Here is a 21,361-nt window from a genome sequence, read left to right on the forward strand (position 1 = left end):
AGCGGCGGTGGTGGTGGTGGTGCTCGAGGGGGGGCGTATATAAAGCGGGGGGGCGACTTGGAGGAGGGGGCAAGGCGCGGCGGAGGCGGAGTCCGGCTCGGACTCCGGTCCGAGCGGCGGCGGGGCGGCGCACGCGCACGCAGGCGGTGGCGCAGGCAGTTGGGCCGGCGACCTGGCTGGATTTCGGCCCAGCCGGCGGAACTCTTTTAAAAAAAATAATTTTGCCGACAGAAATAAAATCCTAGAAAATCAAATAAAAATCTAAAAATGCCAAAACAAATTTTCACCGTCTAACTAAAATATTTAGAACGAGCTGAACATTTTCTTGGCCCTAAAATGCAATTTTGAAAACGTGCAATTTTTCTAATGCAAATAAAAGCCAAATAAACTCAAATAAAATCAAATAAATGATTTTAACATTTTCCTCCAATATTTCAATTGTTTTGGAGAAGTCATATTATCTCCTCTCATATATATTTTTTTATATGAAATATTTTCCGGAGAGAAAAATAATTAAAATAAAAAATCCTAGTTTCACTATTTGATATGAATCAAACATGAAAACCGTGAAATCCCCAACTCTCTCCGAGGGTCCTTGAGTTGCTTAGGATTTTGAGGATTGCGGAGCGGAAATGCAATAAAATATAATATGCATGGATGACCTATGTATAACATTCCAAATTCAAAATTTGGGATGTTACATACGTACCCCGAAAACATCCAGGAGCACCACGAAACACAATTTCCACTGCCGTAACCTTCTGTATCCGTGAGATCCCATCTTGGAGCCTTCGCCGGCACTTTGTCGGAGTGGGATTCAACCATGGAGGGCCTCTACATCAACATCCTTGCCCCTCCGATGAGTTGTGAGTAGTTTACCACAGACTTCAGGGTCCATAGTTATTAGCTAGATGGCTTCTTCTCTCTTTTTGCATCTCAATACAATGTTCTCCCCCTTTCTTGTGGAGATCTATTCAATGTAAACTCTTTTTGCAGTGTGTTTGTCGAGATCCGATGATTTGTGGGTTTATGATCAAGTTTATCTATGAATAATATTTGAATCTTTTCTGGATTCTTTTATGTATGATTGTGTTATTTTTGCAAGTCTCTTCGAATTATCAGTTTCGTTTGGCCTACTAGATTGCTCTTTCTTGGCATGGGAGAAGTGCTTAGCTTTGGGTTCAATCTTGCGGTGTCCTTACCAAGTGACAAAAAGGGTTGCAAGGCACGGATTGTATTGTTGCCATCGAGGATAACAAGATGGGGTTTATATCATATTGCATGAGTTTATACCTCTACATCATGTCATCTTGCTTAATGAGTTACTCTGTTCTTATGAACTTAATACTCTAGATGCATGCTGGATAGCGGTCGATGTGTGGAGTAATAGTAGTAGATGCAGGCAGGAGTCGGTCTACTTGTTATGGACGTGATGCATATATACATGATCATGCCTAGATAATATTATAACTATGCGCTTTTCTATCAATTGCTCGACAGTAATTTGTTCACCCACCGTAATACTTATGCTATCTTGAGAGAAGCCTCTAGTGAAACCTATGGCCCCCGGGTCTATCTCTTATCATATTTGCTTTCAATCTACTTTTATTTGCATCTTTACTTTTTGCATCTATATTATAAAATACCAAAAATATATTTATCTTATCATACTATCTTTATTAGATCTCACTTTCGCAGGTGGCCGTGAAGGGATTGACAACCCCTTTATTGCGTTGGTTGCGAGTTCTCATTTTATTTGTGTAGGTGCGTGGGACTTTTGAGGAGCCTCCTACTGGATTGATACCTTGGTTCTCAAAACGGAGGGAAATACTTATGGTACACTTGCTGCATCACCCTCTCCTCTTCGAGGAAAACCAACGCAAGCTCAAGACGTAGCAGGTGGCAAGGGAGCTTGGGAACGTGCTGCTAGCTCAGTTGACGCACGAGTAAGTCGTGCAGCTGGTAGTACTGTGGTAGGTGTTGCAAGAACTAGGGCTATCTCTGCTTGTTTGGTGGCAGCTATTAGTTTCTATTTGGCTTTGTTTGCAGCTCGTGTAGCATGGGATGCCGTGTTTGTAGAATTTTCCGCTGGACTTTCACCTTCTATTGCACCATCAGTACCAGCAGAATCTGCAGGATTCATCCGCTTCTCATTCCCTGCCATTCTGTGTTTCTTCCTCTTTCTCTGTGCCATGTTAAGTCAAGCCGACAAGAAAAATGAATAACAATTTAGTTCTTCAGAACAAATTGATGCGTGATGCAGAGGAACTGAACTTTGATGTTAGACAACCACATGATAGGAGGATGTAATATGTGTGAAAAACAGGACGGAAGAGATAACCAGAACTATGATGTGTAAACTAAGAAGAAGACATTTCACCAAATTAGAAGCAATGCAATGGAAGGTAGACACCATATGAAAGATGCTACAAATATCTCTCTGCCAAGTTAACAGTGTCTCATCATAAATGGCCTTTAAACAAATGTGAAGCAGTACAAGAAATAAATCATATGCAAGATGCAAACAACATCACACTACCATGTTTGAGGTCTCTCGTCATTAGTGCCATTGCATATTCATAGCATTGCATATTCACAGCTTATGATGTGTAAACTAAGGAGAAGGCATTTCAACAAATTAGAAGCAATGAAAGCTAGACACCATATGAAAGATGCAACGAATATCACTCTACCAAGTTAAAATTGTCTCGTCATAAGTGCCATTTCAACAAATTAGTAGTACAAGCTAGAAAAGAATGTGAGATGTAACCTATATCACACTCCAAAGTCAAACGTGTCTTATGATAAGTGATTGTTGCAGGTTACACAACAGTAGTAATTTGATGTAAGAACATGGTGTAATAGATAGATATTGTATGTTCTAGAAACAGGAACACGTGTCTTATTCAAGTATACTATGTAAAGTAAGCAGATGGAATTCAACAAAATTAGAAGCAATACAAGCTAGACATCACACATAACATGCAACCACATATAACAGTGCCAAGTTAGAGGGAGCACCAGTGATGCTGCACTAGGGGAGACGTGCTCATCATAAACACATCTTTGTTGAGTGTCTATGCATGTGTTGTCCTGGAAATCATCTTGTGGGTGTGGAGGAGTAGAAACTGTAGAGGCCCTCCGTTCGGAAGGAGCACCTTTATCCGCTGCCTTGCTAACTTCCTTCTGCTTTATTGATTACGAATTGTCAAGTAAAACCGACAAGAAAAAGCAATAAAATTCTCTCTTCAGAACTCATTCATGCATGATACTGACAATCACTACTTTGATGTAAGGCAAACACATGATACCAGGATGGAATATGTACGAAAAAAGAGGACGACGTGGCATGTTCACAACTGTTTGTGTAAACTAAGCAGAAACCATTCCAGCAAATAAGAAGCAATGCAAGCTAGACACCACATGAAAGATGCAACCAATATGACTCTACCAAGTTAAAAGCGTCCCATCATAAATGGAATTTCAACAAATTAGAAGCAGCGCATGCTATAAATCATATGAAAGATGCAACTAATATCGCACTGCATATACTAAAGGTGTCTCGTCATATTGATTGACGCGGGATACAAAAAAAACAATAGTTTTATGTAAGGACATGCTTAATAGACAGATGTACTATGTACTAAATACAGGAAGGCATGTCACATTAACAGGTATAATGTACTAGCTAAGCAGACTAGCACATGCAGTTTAACCAGATTGGAAGAATTACAATCTAGACACCATATGCAACATGCAACCACATACCATGCTGCCAAGTTAGAACAAGCACCTGCGATGCTAGTGTAGGGGAAATGTTGTAATCAACTATAGAGCTACGTTCACTATCTTCATCTAGCATTTCTGTTTCTTGAGAATCATGTCGGGAGGCTGACGTTGCATTCTTTAAATGAGGAGTAGTCCCCTTGCCTGCCTGCCTCGTCATAAGTGATTGATGAGGGATACACAAGAACATTAGTTTGATGTAAGAACATGGTTAATACACAGATATACTAGTATGTACCAAAAATAGAAAGGCATGTCATATTCAAAGGTATAATGTCTAAGCTAAGCAGATGCAATTTAACCAAATTGGAAGCAATACAAGCTAGACATCCGGCTGGAGTGGTGAACATGATCATCTAGGACCTGAGAGCCTGGTGGGAGGCGGGCTACTTCGCCACCATCGCGGCTTTTTAGTTGGCTTCCAGGTGATGCATGTCTTTGCTGGGCTTGTCACTGGCTCGGCCAGTGCCCTGACTAGCTATTTGTCTTCTGGTGCTCACGGGATGGTGGTTCATGTAAAAAATATCTTTCCTTATCTTAATAAAGACCGACTTCGGCCTTTCGAATACAAGCTAGACACCATATGGAACATGCAACCACATATGACACCGCGAAGTTAAAGCAAGTGTCGGAGTAATGGGCCACGGGTAGGCTAACCCGAGCCCCAGAACCTTTCAAGACATCGGGGCAGGCCGCGCCCCTCGAGTCCTAGAGGCGACTCCAAGACGAGCCGAGTCCCAGAGGCAACTCCGGGACGAGCCGAGTCCCAGAGGCGATTCTAGGACGAGCCGAGTCCCAGAGGCGACTCCAGGACGAGCCGAGTCCCTGAGGCGACTCCAAGATGAGCCGACTCCTGTCCAACGACTTTCGGGGAGGCCGGCTATAGGGAGTCGGCCTGCGACTCCAACCACCCTGTTAATTAAGGGCAGGCATGGCTACAGTGCGCCGTACCCACGGAGATCTCCGTCCGGCGCGGCACTGTTGCCATGCCGGCCCTGACATCAGCCCTTGAGGGCGGAGCCCTGTGCCCACGACGGTCTGTCTGTATGACCCAGAGACAGCGGGCCCCACCAGTCAACGGGAGTACTGAAGACGGCAAGAGCGCCACAAGACGGACCCGTTGGGAGTCGGCCTCCGGGAGTCGGCCGGTCCCTCCCACGGGCCCCACATGCCATTAACCAGACATGACAGGGAAATGGCCACAGTGATCGCCCGTCAGGCGGGGACACTGTTGCCATGACCCCATGACCGAGCCAGCGTCTTTAGAAGCACGACTACAGTAATTTGCAGCCGGCAAGACCCGCCCGCGGCGGAAAAGGGCTGTCGGCCGCGTACCAGGCAAGTCGGCGGGACCCACCAGTCGGTGGGCCCCAGTAGTCGGTGGAGAAGACGGCGGCCTGAGAGACAGACGGCTGGGACCCGCACCCAGCCGGTTTTACCATTGTACCCCTGGGAGGTAGGCCTATATAAACCCCCCAGGGCACCCATGCAAAGGGTTCGAATCCATTAGCCCTAGACCAGATCATACAGGGAGGAGAAAGCTAGCCTTACCTTCTCCTACCACCAGAAATAGCTCAAGGAGCAACCTTGTACTCACTTTGCCTTAGTGACCATGCGGAGACCCCGCAGAGCAGCAGTAGGGGTGTTATCTCCTCGGAGAGCCCTGAAGGTGGGTAAGATCCGCCGGCGTGCATGTCGTCGCCTCATCCCGTTTCCAGGCACCGGCGAAGTTCTACTCGCCCCACCATGATAAGCCATCCTTTGGCATATGTCGCACCCAACCCCCGACATTTGGCGCCCACCGTGGGGCAAGGTGCACCGTCGTCCGGAGATCTGTTCTGGATGGGAACCCTTTTCCTCCCTGGCGAGCGCAGCCAGCCAGGCTCGCCAGACGGAGTCTGCATCGACGCGCTACGCGGCGCTGAGGCCGCCTGCGCAGCCAGCTGTCTTGCCGAACTTGTCGGTGAGGTTCGCCTATTCGATGAGCCTGCATCCGACACAGGCACGGGCGGCTCCGAGAACCTCCTCGCGGGCCTCCTCGACCAACTCCACGTCACCGGTGAGCCTGTCATGGACCTGGAGTCCGTAGGCTCCACCGACCCGATGCTGGTCGACTCCGACACCGCGTGGCTCGACGCGTTCCCCACCAATGTGGTGGTCTACGACGAGTCGCTCCCTCATGAGGAGAGCGGCGGAAGCGCCGTCATGGAGGTGCTCGTCATCAGTCACGACGAGCGTTCCGGTGAGGGAGCCCATGACCCACTCGACGCAGCTCTGCAAGACCTGACCGCGCCTATTCCGGAGCACGCTGACGCCGAGACGCTGGAGACACGCCGCCTTCAGATCATCGAAGGCGCGAAGAAGCTGGCGAGCATGAGGCGCTTGTCAGAAGCCTAGCATCATGAGATGGATCGCGCTGTGGGCGGCTCACCGGCTCCGACTGGGCCTAGCCGCCTAGGCGCGGTCCGGCAGCGCGGCGCAACCATCGCCAACCTGTTCGGGGCCAATCGCCCCGTATACGCCACGCCTGCGGAGAACATTCGCGCCGCCCAGGCGGCGACTGGCGAGCTGAAAAACTTTGAAGGTGAAGAGAGCCGCATGATGACAGAGCGAGTCCAGCAGCTCCTCAACGCGGTTGCCGCGTAGAATGCAGCCGGCGGCCGCACAGAGGCGCCGCGACGGCCAGACGACGACCTACCTCCCCGCCGAGATCAAGGAGCGATGTCTCGGACGCCGACTGGTGGAGTCCGCGGAAGAAAAGACAAAGAGCTGGCTGTCAGCCACAGTCAGACTCGCGTCACCATCGAGCGCGACCATGACGGCCGCCCAAGAGCAGTGGAATGGCAGGGCGACTATCTGCCTCCTCCACTACGAAGAGAAAGGCGAGTCTCCCCGCCACCCGTTGAGCATCCAACTCTCGGTGGCCGCCTTGGCCGCCGAGAGGGAGTCGGAGAGAACGACGCCCGCCACCGGATCGACCGACTCCACTGATCCCTCACGCTATAAGAAGAAGACGAGTTGGGTCCACCCTGCTTTGGACCTCGCAACCGAGATGAGCCCTTTCCCAAAGGGTTCACGGTCCCCCGAGACACGCCCAAGTATACTGGCTCCATGAAGCCAGAAGACTGGCTAGTTGACTACTCCACGACCGTCAACATAGCGAACGGCAACAAGCGAGTTGCCGTGAAGTATGTTCCACTCATGCTCCAGGGCATGGCCCGGACATGGTTGAACAGTCTGAAGCCCCGCAGCATCAACAGCTGGGTCGACTTCACCGAAGCCTTCGTCCGCAACTTCACGAGCACGTACAAGCGACCTCCCAAGCTGCGCCGGCTCTCCTTGTGCATGCAAGGCCCAGACGAGTCAACACGCGACTACCTCACGCGCTGGGCCGAGCTTTGGAACTCTTGCGAGGGCGTGCACGAGGTGTAGGCTATCGAGTACTTCACCGCCGGGTGCCGGGAGGGCACCCTCCTCAAGCACAAGCTACTCCGCGATGAGCTAGAGACCCTCGACGAGCTGCTGATCATAGCAGACAAGTACGCCATGGCCGACTCCTCCATGAAGACGGAGATCCAAGTTAGTGCGACTGGCAAAACAGCCCCTCAGGCTCCCAGAACTCAGGTTGGAGACACCAGTCGGCGACAACAACAGAACGATAACAAGCGCAAGGCCTCACAGCCGACTTCCAGCAGCCGGCAGGTTGTGACAGTCGAAGACCAGCAGCCAGAGGGGCAGCCCCCAACCAAGCGACAGAAAGGCGGCAAGTCCAACTGGTTGCCGGCCTTCTCCTACGAGCAGACTCTAGATGGTCCCTGCAAGTTCCACAGCGGCGCGAAGCCGTCAAACCACACCACCCGAAAATGCCACTGGCTCACCAGAATCGCCAAGGGAGACGGCCTCCTTCCTCCCCCGCCTGCTGGGCCACCGCCTCCACCGCCGCCCCAGCAGCCGGCTGCCAGGCCTGTCGGCGCAGTACGAGATGAGTACCCAGAAGAGCACGGAGCCTATGTGGTGTTCACCAGTGTGGCTGACGATCGACATAGTAGGCGGCTGCAGCAGCAAGAGGTGAATGCAGTAGCATCAGATACTCCAGAATTTATGCATTGGTCCGAGAAGCCTATCAGTTGGAGCAGAGCTAATCACCCAGAGGTGATGCCGAATCCAGGCTCCTATGCCTTGGTTTTGAGTGCAACTTTAGCCACAGATAGGCGGGCCGCTCGCTTCTCGCGAGTGCTGATAGACGAAGGCAGTAGCATCAACATCCTGTACAAGGACACCATGGAGAAGTTAGGAATCAAGCAAATACAGCTCCAGAGCAGCCGGACAGTGTTCCACGATATTGTACCTGGCCTTTCCTGCTCACCAATCGGCAAGATCCTGATTGATGTCCTCTTTGGAGACAAAGATCATTTCCGCCGAGAGCCAGTTTGGTTTGAAGTGGTGGACCTCGAAAGCCCGTACCATGCGCTGCTTGGCCGACCTGCATTGGCCAAGTTCATGGCGGTCCCCCACTATGCCTACCTCAAGATGAAGATGCCGAGTTCCAAGGGGATTCTGACCGTCGCCGGCGACTACAGGAAGTCGTCCGCCTGTGCAGCTGAGAGCAGTCGGCTGGCCGAGTCCTTGGTAATCGCAGCTGAGAAGCAGCTTCTTGACCGAGTTGTGGCGATGGCCGGCAAGCAGCCAGATATGTCGCCTGACCCCAAGGAGTCGGAAGCTGAGGACTCGTTCAAGCCGGCCAAAGAGACCAAGAAGATCCCTTGGACCCAGAGCACCCAGAGAGGTATGCTGTCATAGGTGCAAACCTTGACAGCAAATAGGAAGGCGAGCTCGTCGATTTCCTCCATGAGAATCGAGACATCTTTGCATGGTCCCATAAAGACATGCCAGGTGTACCAACGGAATTCGCCGAGCACAAGTTACATGTCCGACCTGATGTGAACCCCGTCAGGCAGCCCTTGCGCCGCCTCTCAGAAGAGAAGCAAAGAATTGTTGGAGAATAGATAGCCCGGCTCCTGGCAGCCGTCTTCATTATGGAAGTATTTTTTCTAGAATGGTTGGCAAACCCGGTCCTGGTGTTGAAGAAGAACAAGCAGTGGCGGATGTGTATTGACTACACAAGCCTCAACAAAGCCTGACCCAAGGACCCATTTGCTCCGCCGAGAATTGATCAGGTGATAGACTCCACAGCCGGATGCGAACTGTTGAGCTTCTTAGATGCATACTCAGGGTATCACCAGATCAAACTGAGCCCGATAGACAGACTGAAGACCGCCTTCATCACGCCGTTCGGAGCCTTCTGCTACCTGACCATGACGTTTGGCTTAAGGAATGCCGGCACCACCTTTCAGCGTTGAATGCAGAAGTGCCTCCTCAAGAAGCTCGGCAGAAATGCCCACGTCTACGTGGATGATGTAGTGGTGAAGACGGAAAAGCGTGGGACACTGATGGAAGACCTCAAAGAAACCTTCGAGAACCTGCGCCGATTCCAGATCAAGCTCAACCCTGAGAAGTGCGTCTTCGGAGTACCAGCCGGCCAACTCCTTGGCTTCCCGGTCTCTGAACACGGCATATAATGCAAACCTGTGAAGATCAAGGCCATCGAGAGGATGGAGGTACCCAGTCGAATGTTAGATGTGCAGAAGTTCACCGGCTGTTTGGCGTCCCTCAGCCGATTCATCAGTCGGCTGGGCGAGAAGGCTCTCCCTTTGTACCAACTGATGAAGAAGACCACCATTTTTGAGTGGAACCACAAGGCGGATGAAGCATTTCTCCAGCTGAAGAAGATGTTGACTACTCCCCCTGTGCTGGCGACTCTGACTCCTAAAGAGCCCATGCTCCTATACATTGCCGCCACCAGTCGGGTAGTCAGCACGGTAATTGTAGTCGAGCGCAAGGAGGAAGGCAAGGCACTCCCTGTCCAGAGACCGGCATATTACCTGAGCAAGGTACTGTTGACCTCCAAGCAGAACTACCCCCACTACTAGAAGATGTGCTACGGCATGCACTTTGCCGCCAAGAAGTTGAAGCCTTACTTTCAAGAGCATCCAATTACTGTGGTTTGCACAGCCCCGCTGGGCGAGATCATTGGGAGCCGAGATGCTTCTGGCCGAGTGGCCAAATGGGCCATAGAGTTGGCTCCCTACACCATCTACTACCAGCCCCGTACCGCCATCAAGTCGCAAGCACTGGCCGAGTTCCTCGTCGACTGGGCCGAGACCCAGTACCTGACGCCAGCGCACGACTCCACCCATTGGTGGATGCATTTCGACGGCTCCAAGATGCGCACCGGCTTGGGAGCCGGTGTCGTCCTCACCTCCCCCAAAGGCGACAAGCTCAAGCATGCGCTGCAGATCCACTTCATCGCCTCCAACAACGTAGCCGAATACGAGGTGCTCATTCACGGGCTCCGGCTTGCCAAAGAGCTCGGATTCGCCGGATCCTGTGCTATGGCGACTCCGATTTGGTGGTCCAGCAGTCATCTGGCGACTGGGACGCCAAAGATGCAAACATGGCAAGCTACCGCTTCCTGGTGCAGCAACTCAACAGATACTTCGAGGGGTGCGAGTTCCTTCATGTGCCAAGAAATGACAACGACCAAGCAGACGCCTTGGCACGAGTCGGCTCCACCCGCCAAGCGATACCATCCGGCGTCGCTCTTCAGCGCCTCCTTAAGCCATCTATCAAGCCTTCACCAGAGTCAGACTCCATCTTTGTGCCGGCTCCCCCCCGAAGAAGTCAGATCCGACTCCAGAGCCCCAGCAGACGGCACGAGAATTCTTACAGACGGCTCCAAGAAGATCATAGTCGATGCCGGCCCGGGGACTTCGGAACCCGGCCTGGGGACTGCGGCAACCAGTCCAAAGACTCCAGAGCTCGGCCCGGGGACTGCGCCAGTCGGCCCGGGGACTTCAGCGATCCAACGAGCGGCCGCGGACCCTAGCCCGCCGCCTCCCAGCCCAGCCGCCCTCGTCCAAGTCGCACTGGTGGCAATCGAAGAAGTAGCAGCACCCTCATGGGCTAAGCCCATCCTCAATTTCTAGTGAGCAAAGAGTTGCCCAGCGATGAAATCTTGGCTCGGCAAGTGCAATGCCGAGCGGCAGCCTACACCATAATCAACAGAGAGCTGGTCAAGCGCAGTGTCACTGGTGTCTACCAGCGCTGCATTGAGCCAGAGCAAGGCCAAGCAATTCTCAGAGACATCCATTAAGGCGAGTGCGGCCACCATGCGGCTTCAAGAGCACTCATCGCCAAAGCCTTTCGGCATGGTTTCTTCTGGCCATCTGCCCTAGAAGAGGCCAAGGAATTAGTCCAAAAATGCAAGGGGTGCCAGAAGTTCTGCTCCAAGCCGCTTCAGCCGGCTTCTGCACTCAAGACCATCCCCATCGCTTGGCCCTTTGCGGTTTGGGGCCTGGATATGGTGGGACCATTCAAGACGGCCCGAGGCGGCCTAACTCACTTACTCGTCGCGGTGGACAAGTTCACCAAGTGGATAGAAGCAAAGCCCATCAAGAAGTTGAATGGTCCGACTGCAGTGACTTTCATCGCTGACATCACGGTCCGGTACGGCATACCACACAGCATCATCGCCGACAATGGCACAAATTTTGCCAAAGGCGCCTCGTCCCGTTTTTGCGCGACGCAGGGCATCCGCGGACTTAGCGTCCGTTGCCCATCCACAGTCAAACGGCCAGGTGGAGCGAGCGAACGGCCTCATCCTATATGGCATCAAACCTCGATTGGTCGAACCACTGGAGCGTTTGGCCGGCTGTTGGCTTGAGGAGCTGCCAGCCGTCCTCTGGAGTCTGCGCACGACTCCAAACAAGTCAACCGGCTTCACGCCTTTCTTCCTCATCTACGGTGCTGAAGCCGTCATCCCGACGGACATAGAGTTCGACTCTCCGCGAGTCACTATGTACACCGAGGAGGAAGCTGAAGAAGCACGTCAAGACGACATCGATCTGCTGGAAGAGGGCCGACTGTTGGCACTCAGCTGGTCCAGCATCTACCAGCAGAGCCTGCACCGATACTACAACAGGAAGGTCAGGCCGAGATCCTTCCAAGAGGGCGACCTTGTGCTTCGACTGATCCAGCGAACAGCCGGCCAACACAAGTTGTCGGCGCCTTGGGAAGGCCCCTTCATCATCAGCAAAGTGCTGGGCAACGACTCCTACTAACTAATCGACGCCCAGAAGCCCCAAGAACGCAAGAGGGACGACTCCGGCAAAGAGTCGGAACGGCATGGAACGCAAATCTTCTCCGAAGATTTTACAGTTGATGCAGTATGTACCACGCTATCCTTTGTATTAAAGTACCAAGACTTTGGGCCCCCCGAGACGAGCTCGGGGACTGCCCTTTTTGTTATCTGTATGATAAGAATTATGCCTTCGAGTATGCTACTCTTTGTTATGCCGCTTGGCACCAGGTTCGACTAGTCGGCCCGGGGACTCGCCGTCCTGCGCTATGAAATGCTTCCTGCAGTAGGACAAGTAGTGCGCGGCGCTTAAGCCGTCTCCTGTCAGAAGCCGCAGCTCTCAGAGCGACTGTTGGTGGGCAGAGAGTAAGGAAGAACGAGCGCCCACACGAAAAATGGCTAAGGACCCAAAGCACAAGCATAGCCCAGGCCGGCTTCCAGCCTCTCCTCGTAGAGCCGACTCTTGAATAATCGGCTTGCCGCCTTCTATCCAACTTGTTAAAAGACTCTAAAAAAGGCCAAGTACTTGCCTTCCCTAAAGTAGCCAAGCATTTGACCCAGTGGCAGTCTGCAGAGCAGTTGTCCATCTGGCAAAGCAGCGACTGCGGGAAGGCGGCAAAGGAAAAAGCCAAAAGAGCGATGAGCAAGGGAACATAGAATTCGGATAGATATTTACATAATATAGGCCTCTGGCCAAGTTCAAAATAGACCTCGCGGGTGGAATTGTGCAAATTAACTAGTTCTTTCAAAGACTACTAAAGCAGATAAAATGAAGGCAAGACGGCAGCTTAAGAAGCGGCAGGCGGGTTCGGAGGGTCGAAGGAGACGGCTGTGTCAGGCGTCGGGGCGGCCGGCTGGGTAGTCTCGGCTTGATCGTCTCTGGCGGCAGCTGGCCCGGTCAGACGCGGCCCGTTGCTGGAGGCGCGGTCGAGCTGAGGCTGGTCGCCCGCTCCGTCTTCTGGCGCCTCTGTCTCGCCTCCGTCCTCTGCCTCGTCTTCATCCTCGGTGCTGGAGCCGATCACCTCCGCCGAGTCCTCGTCGTAGTCCGGGTTCATCCCGAACCACTCCGGCGGCACCTCCTCGCCGTTTGCGGCCCGCTCAGGGACAAAGACGCCGGTGTCTATGTAATCAGCAATCGCCGCCGCATGCTCGACGAGGGCGCCTTCCATGGCCATCAGCTCTGCCTGGGCCTTTGACCGGAACGCGGCCAGCCGGTCCAGGTCCAGCCCCAGATACCAAGCCTTGACGAATTCCAAGGCCCGACGCGCTCCAGCCCGGGCCGAGGAAACCTACCAAGCCTCAAGACGGCCAGCTGCGACCTCCAGCCAGTCGGCAGTCCGACTGGGAGTGCACAGAGCCGACATGTCTGGCCACAGGGCGGCAATCGCCTGAGCCCCGGCACGTTGAAGCCGGCGCAGCAACTGATGGGTCAGCCGCAAATGAGTCTCGATGCTCAGGAGCTGCTCGCCGATGGTCAGGGGGGCATTGGCGGCGATCTCCGTGCCATTTGCCCTCCGCGCCTCGCGATAAGCCTCGATGGCTTGAGTGATCGCCTGCGAGTGGCCAGGGAAGAAGTCTGCCAAAACAAAAAGAAGCAACATAAAGGGTCAGGAATCGGCCTGACTTACAGTCGGCGCCTCAAAGAAAGAAAGCAAAGAAACTCACCGTCGACGATGTCTTCGATCTTATGGAAGCCGGAGGTTAGCATCGCCTCCTTGTCGGTCTAGGAGGAGCGCTCGCTTTCGAACTCGGCCAGGAAGCGGTCTCTCTCTTCTCCGCCTCGTCCTGCGCCTTCTTGAGCAGCTCCTTCTGCTCCACCAGCTGCGCGGCCAGCAGGTCGCACTCCGTGGCGAGCTTACTGCACTCCTCCTCCTAGGCGCGTAGGGCGGTGCTGGCTTTGCCCAACCATTCCTGAAGAGCGGCATTGGCCTTTGAAGAACAAAGGAAAGGACATTAAGTCGTCAGTAAAGAAGGTTGCCGGGAAGATCCGGCCCGACTGCTCAGCAGTCGGCCCGAATCTCGGGGACTACAGCCCGCGGGTGCGCCAGCGTGCCCCCGTGAAAAAGAAGGACTTACTCCGGCTCTCCGACAAGTCGGCAGTCCGCTTCCCCAGCTGCTCAACATTGCGGTTGAAGGCAGTGACGCGGAGGTTGTGATATTCCTGTGACAAGTATTTTAGATAAAGACAAACATGAGGACCTCGCCAGATGGAGTTCCGGGCCGCCTGCTCAGCAGCCGGCCCGAAACTCGGGGACTACACCCAGTGGGTGCGCTGGCGCGCCCCCACAAAGAAGAACGAAAAAAGACAAAGTCAAAGAAGAAAACATACCCGAATAGCTGCTCGCGACGCCAGATGTGCCTTGGTGTAGCCCCGGATGGCCTCGCCCTCAGCTCGCAGCTTCGCCTGGACGTCCAGGAGCGCCTAGTTCAGCGGGCCGTCGCCGCCTCCTCGCACCCACCCAGTAGGCGCGGCGCTTGTCGCCTCGGCATCTGGGATGGCCGAGCTGGCGGCGCCGGCCTCCAAGGGGCGTGGCACCAAAATCGCCTTCTCAAGGCGGCGGCGCACCAGTGAGGCAACTTGAAGGAGCAGCTTCGCCACGGCCTCATCTTCAGTCAGCAGCACTGGCGGGCCGGCCGGCTGCTTGCCATACGCACTCCCAGACGGCGGTGGTGGCGGCGGTGGCGGCGTGGCCGTGCCCGACGCGGAGGCCTCGCCACCGTCCTTCTCCACGATGGGGTTCTCCCCGCCGGCTTCTCCAGTCTACCCTGTGAACTCCGGAGGCGGCGGTACGGAGTTCAGCGGGATGACGAGCAACGCCAACTGGCGCTGCGTGGTCTGCTCAGCTCGCCGTCTTGCTGCGACGGCGGCTTTGGCCTCCTCCAGTTTCTTCTGGGCGGAGGCCGCCACTTTCTTGGCCTCCGCCTTCTCCAGGCGGTCGGCCTCCTCCTCGTCGCACTTCTCCCGCGCGTTTCGCTCCGTCGCCTCCCGGAGATCGGCGGCGGGGTCAATCCGCCGAGTGTTGGCGGACGTCTCGGCTGACCCCATGACGGAGGGGACGACAACCCTCTCGAGGGAGTGGGGAGCCCTGAAGCAAAGAAGGAATATAAAAGACTCGGAAAAGATTCATCAAAAGGAAACAAGACGAAGGTAGAGAACACTTACGCAGAGACTAGTGGCGGCTTCTTCACTTCCTTGCGGAAGTGGTTGGCCTTCGCGACCGCCTCCTCCCGCTTGGTCCCGGCGGTCGCCCCCTTGAACTTCTTCAGTCGACCGCCGAGCGAACTCGGCCCGGCCCGGTGCTTCTTCGCGCCGACTTGACCGGCCAAGCCGGCGGAGGAGCTCGCGCCTGGATGGCCGGCTCTCGATTGATTGCGCGGGGCGACTTCCCCTTCGGCGTTGTCTTCTAGCCAGTCGGCGAAGGTGGCCGAGGGCCTGAAGCCGCCTTCCGCTCCTCCTCCTCCGCCTTCGGCATCGGCCTCCATCGCCGCCGCCCCCAAGTCGGGGTCGTCGGCGTCGCTCTCCGCTCGATCAAGAACGAACTCGCGGGCCTTCGAGTGGGAGGACTCGGCGCGCCACGAAGGCGGCCAGCAAGTCGGCCCCAACCAAGCCTTTCGACTGCGTCAGCACTCGGAGTCGCGCGACGTCGGCGGCACCTGCGGGAGTCAGCATCTTGGCCCGGTGGGACCAGCTGGGAAGCCTCCCAGCCGGCACGCCGGCTTCGTAGGGCGGCAGGTTGACCCAGTCTCCTTCTGGGGCGACGTTCTTCATGTAGAAGTACGACCGCTGCCACATCTTCACTGACTTAATCAGCGCGATGGAGGGGAATGGATTGTCGGTGGTCGACCTTCGCATCGCGATGAAGGCACCGCATTGGGCCGGCACGCCGGCGACGTGCGTGCCGAGCTTGGATTAGAAGAACTCTCCCCACAGCTTGATGGTGGGGAGAACGCTAAGAAAACCCTTGCACAGGGTGGCGAAGGCGGCCAGCAGCACCACCGTATTCAGAGTAAGGTGGTCCGGCTGGAGCCCATTGAACTCCAAGAAGGAGCGGAAGAAACTGCTCGCCGGCAGCCCCAGGCCGCGCATGAGGTGCGAGCGGAATATGACCCGCTCGCCCTCTTCTGGCGCCGGCCTTATTTCCCTCGCTGGCGCGGCGCGGGCTCGCACCAGGTTCGCGCCGGGGAGCCGACGCATTTTGCGGAGGAGCTCGATGAGGTCGTCGTCCACCTCGGAGCCGTCCCACACGCCGGAGCGCACGGCAGGGGCTACGGCGGCAGAGGAAGGACTCATCGCTGCAGGCGCGACACAGTTTGGTGCGACGGCGGCAAGAAGAAGAAGAGGCAAGAGGAGGCGGGGGAGCAAGAAAGAATGGGCGCGCGTGTTTCGCCGTCCCGCTCCCCCCGCCTACTTATAGGCCCGTAGGCTGAGAAGCCGATGGGGCGGGCGTGGGATTAACTGCGCACGGGACCCCACGCCCCCCACGATTTACCCCACGAAGTTACTGCGTGGAGTAACGATGTGGGAAACCCAACCGTCCGCACGGCCGCAACGGATCCGTTCGCGGGCCGAGGCGCGGTAGTGGCGGGCCCCGCCCGACGGCCTGTCCCGTCGCGCGCGTGGGTGAGCAGACTGCCCCTGCCGCGTGGCGCCGCGCGATGCGTCCGCGGCAAGCGACCGCGGGGAAGCGTGTCAGGCACGCCTCCTGGTTCCCGCCGAGCCATTCAAACACCTCAGGGGCAAGACGGCCCTCTGCGAGTCGGACTCCAGATAGTCGGCTTGAAGGAAGATGGCATGCGAGGCCCGAATTCCACCACCAAAGAATGAAACTGTTGAGGCCCCACAACATGTCACCCTCGGAGCCTCACCAGCTTCGGGCACTACTGTCGGAGTAATGGGCCACGGGTAGGCTAACCCGAGCCCCAGAACCTTTTAAGACATCGGGGCAGGCCGCGCCCCTCGAGTCCCAGAGGCGACTCCAAGACGAGCCGAGTCCCAGAGGCGACTCCGGGACGAGCCGAGTCCCAGAGGCGACTCCGGGACGAGCCGACTCCCAGAGGCGACTCCAGGACGAGCCGAGTCCCAGAGGCGACTTCAGGACGAGCCGAGTCCCAAAGGCGACTCCAAGATGAGCCGACTCCTGTCCAGCGACTTCTGGAGAGGCCGGCTATAGGGAGTCGGCCCGCGACTCCAACCACCCTGTTAATTAAGGGCAGGTATGGCCACAGTGCACCGTACCCACGGAGATCTCCGTCCGGCGCGACACTATTGCCATGCCGGCCCTGACATCAGCCCTTGAGGGTGGAGCCCTGTGCCCACGACGGTCTGTGTGTACGACCCAGAGACGGCAGGCCCCACCAGTCAACGGGGGTACTAAAGACGGCAAGAGCGCCATGAGATGGACCCGTTGGGAGTCGGCCTCCGGGAGTCGGCCGGTCCCTCCCACGGGCCCCACATGCCATTAACCAGACATGACAGGGGAATGGCCACAGTGATCGCCCATCAGGCGGCGGCACTGTTGCCACGACCCCATGACCAAGCCAGCGTCATTAGAAGCACGGCTATAGTAATCTGCAGCCGGCAAGACCCGCCCGCGGCGGACAAGGGCTGTCGGCCCCGTACCAGGCAAGTCGGCGGGACCCACCAGTCAGTGGGCCCTAGTAGTCGGTGGAGAAGACGGCGGCCTGAGAGACAGACAGCTGGGACCCGCACCCAGCCGGTTTTACCATTGTACCCACGGCAGGTAGGCCTATATAAACCCCCCAGGGCACCCATGCAAAGGGTTTGAATCCATTAGCCCTAGACCAGATCATACAGGGAGGAGAAAGCTAGCCTTGCCTTCTCCTACCGCCAGAAACAGCTCAAGGAGCAACCTTGTACTCACTTTGCCTTAGTGACCATGCGGAGACCCCGCAGAGCAGCAGTAGGGGTGTTATCTCCTCGGAGAGCCCTGAAGCTGGGTAAGATCCGCCGGCGTGCATGTCTTTGCCTCATCCCGTTTCCAGGCACCAGCGACGTTCTACTCGCCCCCACCATGATAAGCCATCCTTTGGCATATGTCGCACCCAACTCCCGACAGCAAGGACCTGGGATGGTGGTTCATTGCAAGCGAGGTCATCAACTCCAGAGCAACGTTTACCGTCTCCATCTGCTGACATTGCACCCTTTATAGCGATGTAATGTGCCGTGCCTAGCCGCGTAGAAAGCTGGCACGACTTGTCTCTTTTCTTTTTTGCTTCTCTTTCGGCAGACTCTGAAATGCCCTTGCATAAAAACACAATAGTGAGAGTGTGGGTGAAGTATGTGCAGAACTAGTGCACTGTAAAAGTAGCAGATAGCAGGTGGCTGAAAAATAAATGACAGGAGACATATGATAGGTCTACAACATTGCATGGCAAACAAAATTTGATTCTACTTTGTATGATCTTGTAATATATGAGCACAGGAAATGCAGGTACTCCTCCAGCACACCACCACATGTGGTCATATCTAAGATAACAATCGACTGAAAATAAATACGTCAGTCGATTTTTTAATGAATCGTCCGATCTATAAGGAACGGGCAGATGGCCTTCGTCTACCTCCCGCTAGTCACTCTTGATGATCTTTCTCGAACCGCCAGCGACCACCAGCCCAGACCCGTGCCTCCGCCGCCCCGCCCTCCCATCGACCTCACACCACCACCGTGCTTGGCAGCGCCCCCAGGCCATCCCTTTAATCCCGGCCGACCTCCAGATCGGGCGCCAGTAGCTCTAGGCCGCACACGCCCCTAAGATAAACACCAAGGCGCTGCTTCCCCGGCGTAATAGTCATACTAGAGCCTGTTACACCAGGGAATGCTTCCGTTAATTGGGAATCAACTGGCCAGAAATTGAAATTCAGGGGGCGACGGACCTCTAGCTAAGGTGAAATAGTATATGTGGAGAAACCTTGTGCATCGTGAGTTACTAGGAACATCTAGTATCCAGAAGAAGCGGTCAACTAGTGTCTTCTGTGGGATGAATACCGTGCAAGCAGAGATGTAAGATTTGCACGAATAAGGGAAGAGGAGTACCTTCTTCGGTTGCCGGTGTGGTTACCTCCACATGTCGCGTCAATCTTCTTCTTTTTATTAGGGACACCGATGTTCTAGAGGGTGCAGGCTTGGATGAACCCATGGCCAAATTGTTGACTGTGTTGCCGTGGCCGTATGTCGGCGGAGGGGAAGCAGATCTGAGGCGGCGAAGGACGGCATAGTAGGAACAGCTCCGTTGGGGTGGAGGGTGGCGAAGTTGGAGCGGCAGCGGTGAGGCGCAGGACGGCGTGGTTGAACTGGCTCGGGTACGGACGGCTCGGCCTCGGCTTCAACTACTAGCCGTGGAGGGCGTTGCGGTTGAGGTTTCGGTGGACGACAACGTCGGGGTATCGGCTCCGGCGTGATGGAGGAGGGCGGCGGTTGATGGGTGGGATGGGGTGGCGGACGGAGGATGCCGGGGTTTCGCGGTTGGTGGAGAGGTAGTTTGGCGCCCACGGAGTACGAATGGGGAATCAGACAGGTGGGGGGGGGGGAACCATGTTTCGGTCTGGGACGCGCTTGTTTTTGGCTTTTTTGAACAGAAGATGGGACACGCTTTTTTGAAAATTGGGGAAAGTACAAACTTTACCCCCCTCTTAAATTTTGGACCTACTGCGGGTCGGGGGTAGGATGGTAATCCCAGGTGTCCCAAATAGTGGGCGGGAGCGATTTCGGCCGTGCGCATGTGTGCTTAGGCGGCCATTGTGTATGAATGTTTTTCGGAGGTGCGTGGCGTCTAGATGAAGCTACAAACCTACCCCAGTTTAGACCTTTGGACGTCGGGCCGGTAGGTTTCACGGGTCAGAGTTATTAGAAAAGTAATTTCCTTATACTACCAAACATTGGTCTCACGCGGTTTCGGGCGAGTAGAGGCTCTTTTGGCGCTTCATTCGAAATTTTGAAACACAAGCATTCACGTTTAGAGTACTCTTGAACTATGAGGATTAACCTAAATAGACAATGTTATATTTGACATTGTATGTATGAAAACCTCATTAAAGTATCCGCTTCTTTTTGAAATTTTTGAAAATCATATAACTACGGTTATTTTGGAATGGAGGAGCTAAATTTGAATCTATTTTGTACACGACTACATATGCTATTATGTACAAAATCAGAGCAAAGATTGGTGCCCCCATAATTTAGGTATGGTTTACAAATGCCATGATATCAAATTCAAATAATTGAATGGACTTCATGTTGAATTCGATTTTTTAAACCACCTTAAGTTGAATTCAAATGTATGCTAGTTCATAGGTAGCTATTTATAAATGTTCATTGTGTAACTTTCGTATGTATAATATGCTTTACACACACAACATGAACTATACTCACGTTTATATTCGATTGCTAAAGCGATGCATTGTCTGGCGTTCAAAATAATAACTATGTGGATCAATTGTGTCGAATAATAACATAGACATGCTCAAATTCGATAGAATCTAGATGTCTGATGGATCAATGAACGCTCCTTACGCGAATTGCCAATATCATGATCCCATCCTAATATTTGGATACAATTTATATCTTTAATCAATGTGTAGAACAGTCTTTTACGTGTAGTTTCACTCTCCATCGGTGGTCTCTCACACATGCTCACACACTCTCTCCCGAGGTGTCTTTCTCGCACACATGCTCTAGATATAACCCTCCCTCCCTCTCATAGCCATTTACAACTGTTTTCACTAACCTTTATCACAAGCACTCTTCCTCTCGCAAACATACGCACGCACAATCCTCACCGACCCTTTCTATATACATGGACCTGCCTATGTGTCTCATGTACGCACATTATCTTTACGCCTGTCTCTCACGCATTATCTCACACCTCTCTTCCTAATCGACGAGTATGATTCTAGCAGAGCATTCTGTAGGATGCCCCTTAAAGTTAGGTTGGATGAATTGTAATATCAGAGATAAAGGACTTACCTTAGTCCGAGAACCTAGTGTTACAAATCCTAGCCGGCTTTGTCAGTGGACACAGAGTCCTTCACAATTCTGCTATCTTTGTCTTGTACGACTAGTCATCGATGGGTCTTCCTAAATGTGTCATGGGCCGACCAATGTGGCGCAGGACGGAACCGAACGAAGGGCATCACCTCGACCCACCGGACCTCACGCGGTGACACACCCTCTGCCCCCACGTCTCATTATCTTCTCACACCCACACATACCAACACAAACACCACACACACAGAAAATTTCTCCTGGTGCCTTTATTCTCTCCCCCCTTGCATATACACACTCAAGGGAATGGAATCTCTTGTCGTGACGTCATATTCGTCTCTCTCTCTCTAGACCACTCTCATTTCTCATGCTATCTCTC

This window comes from Triticum dicoccoides, chromosome 2B (assembly GCF_002162155.2).
Source record: "Triticum dicoccoides isolate Atlit2015 ecotype Zavitan chromosome 2B, WEW_v2.0, whole genome shotgun sequence".
Taxonomy (NCBI): Eukaryota; Viridiplantae; Streptophyta; class Magnoliopsida; order Poales; family Poaceae; genus Triticum; species Triticum dicoccoides.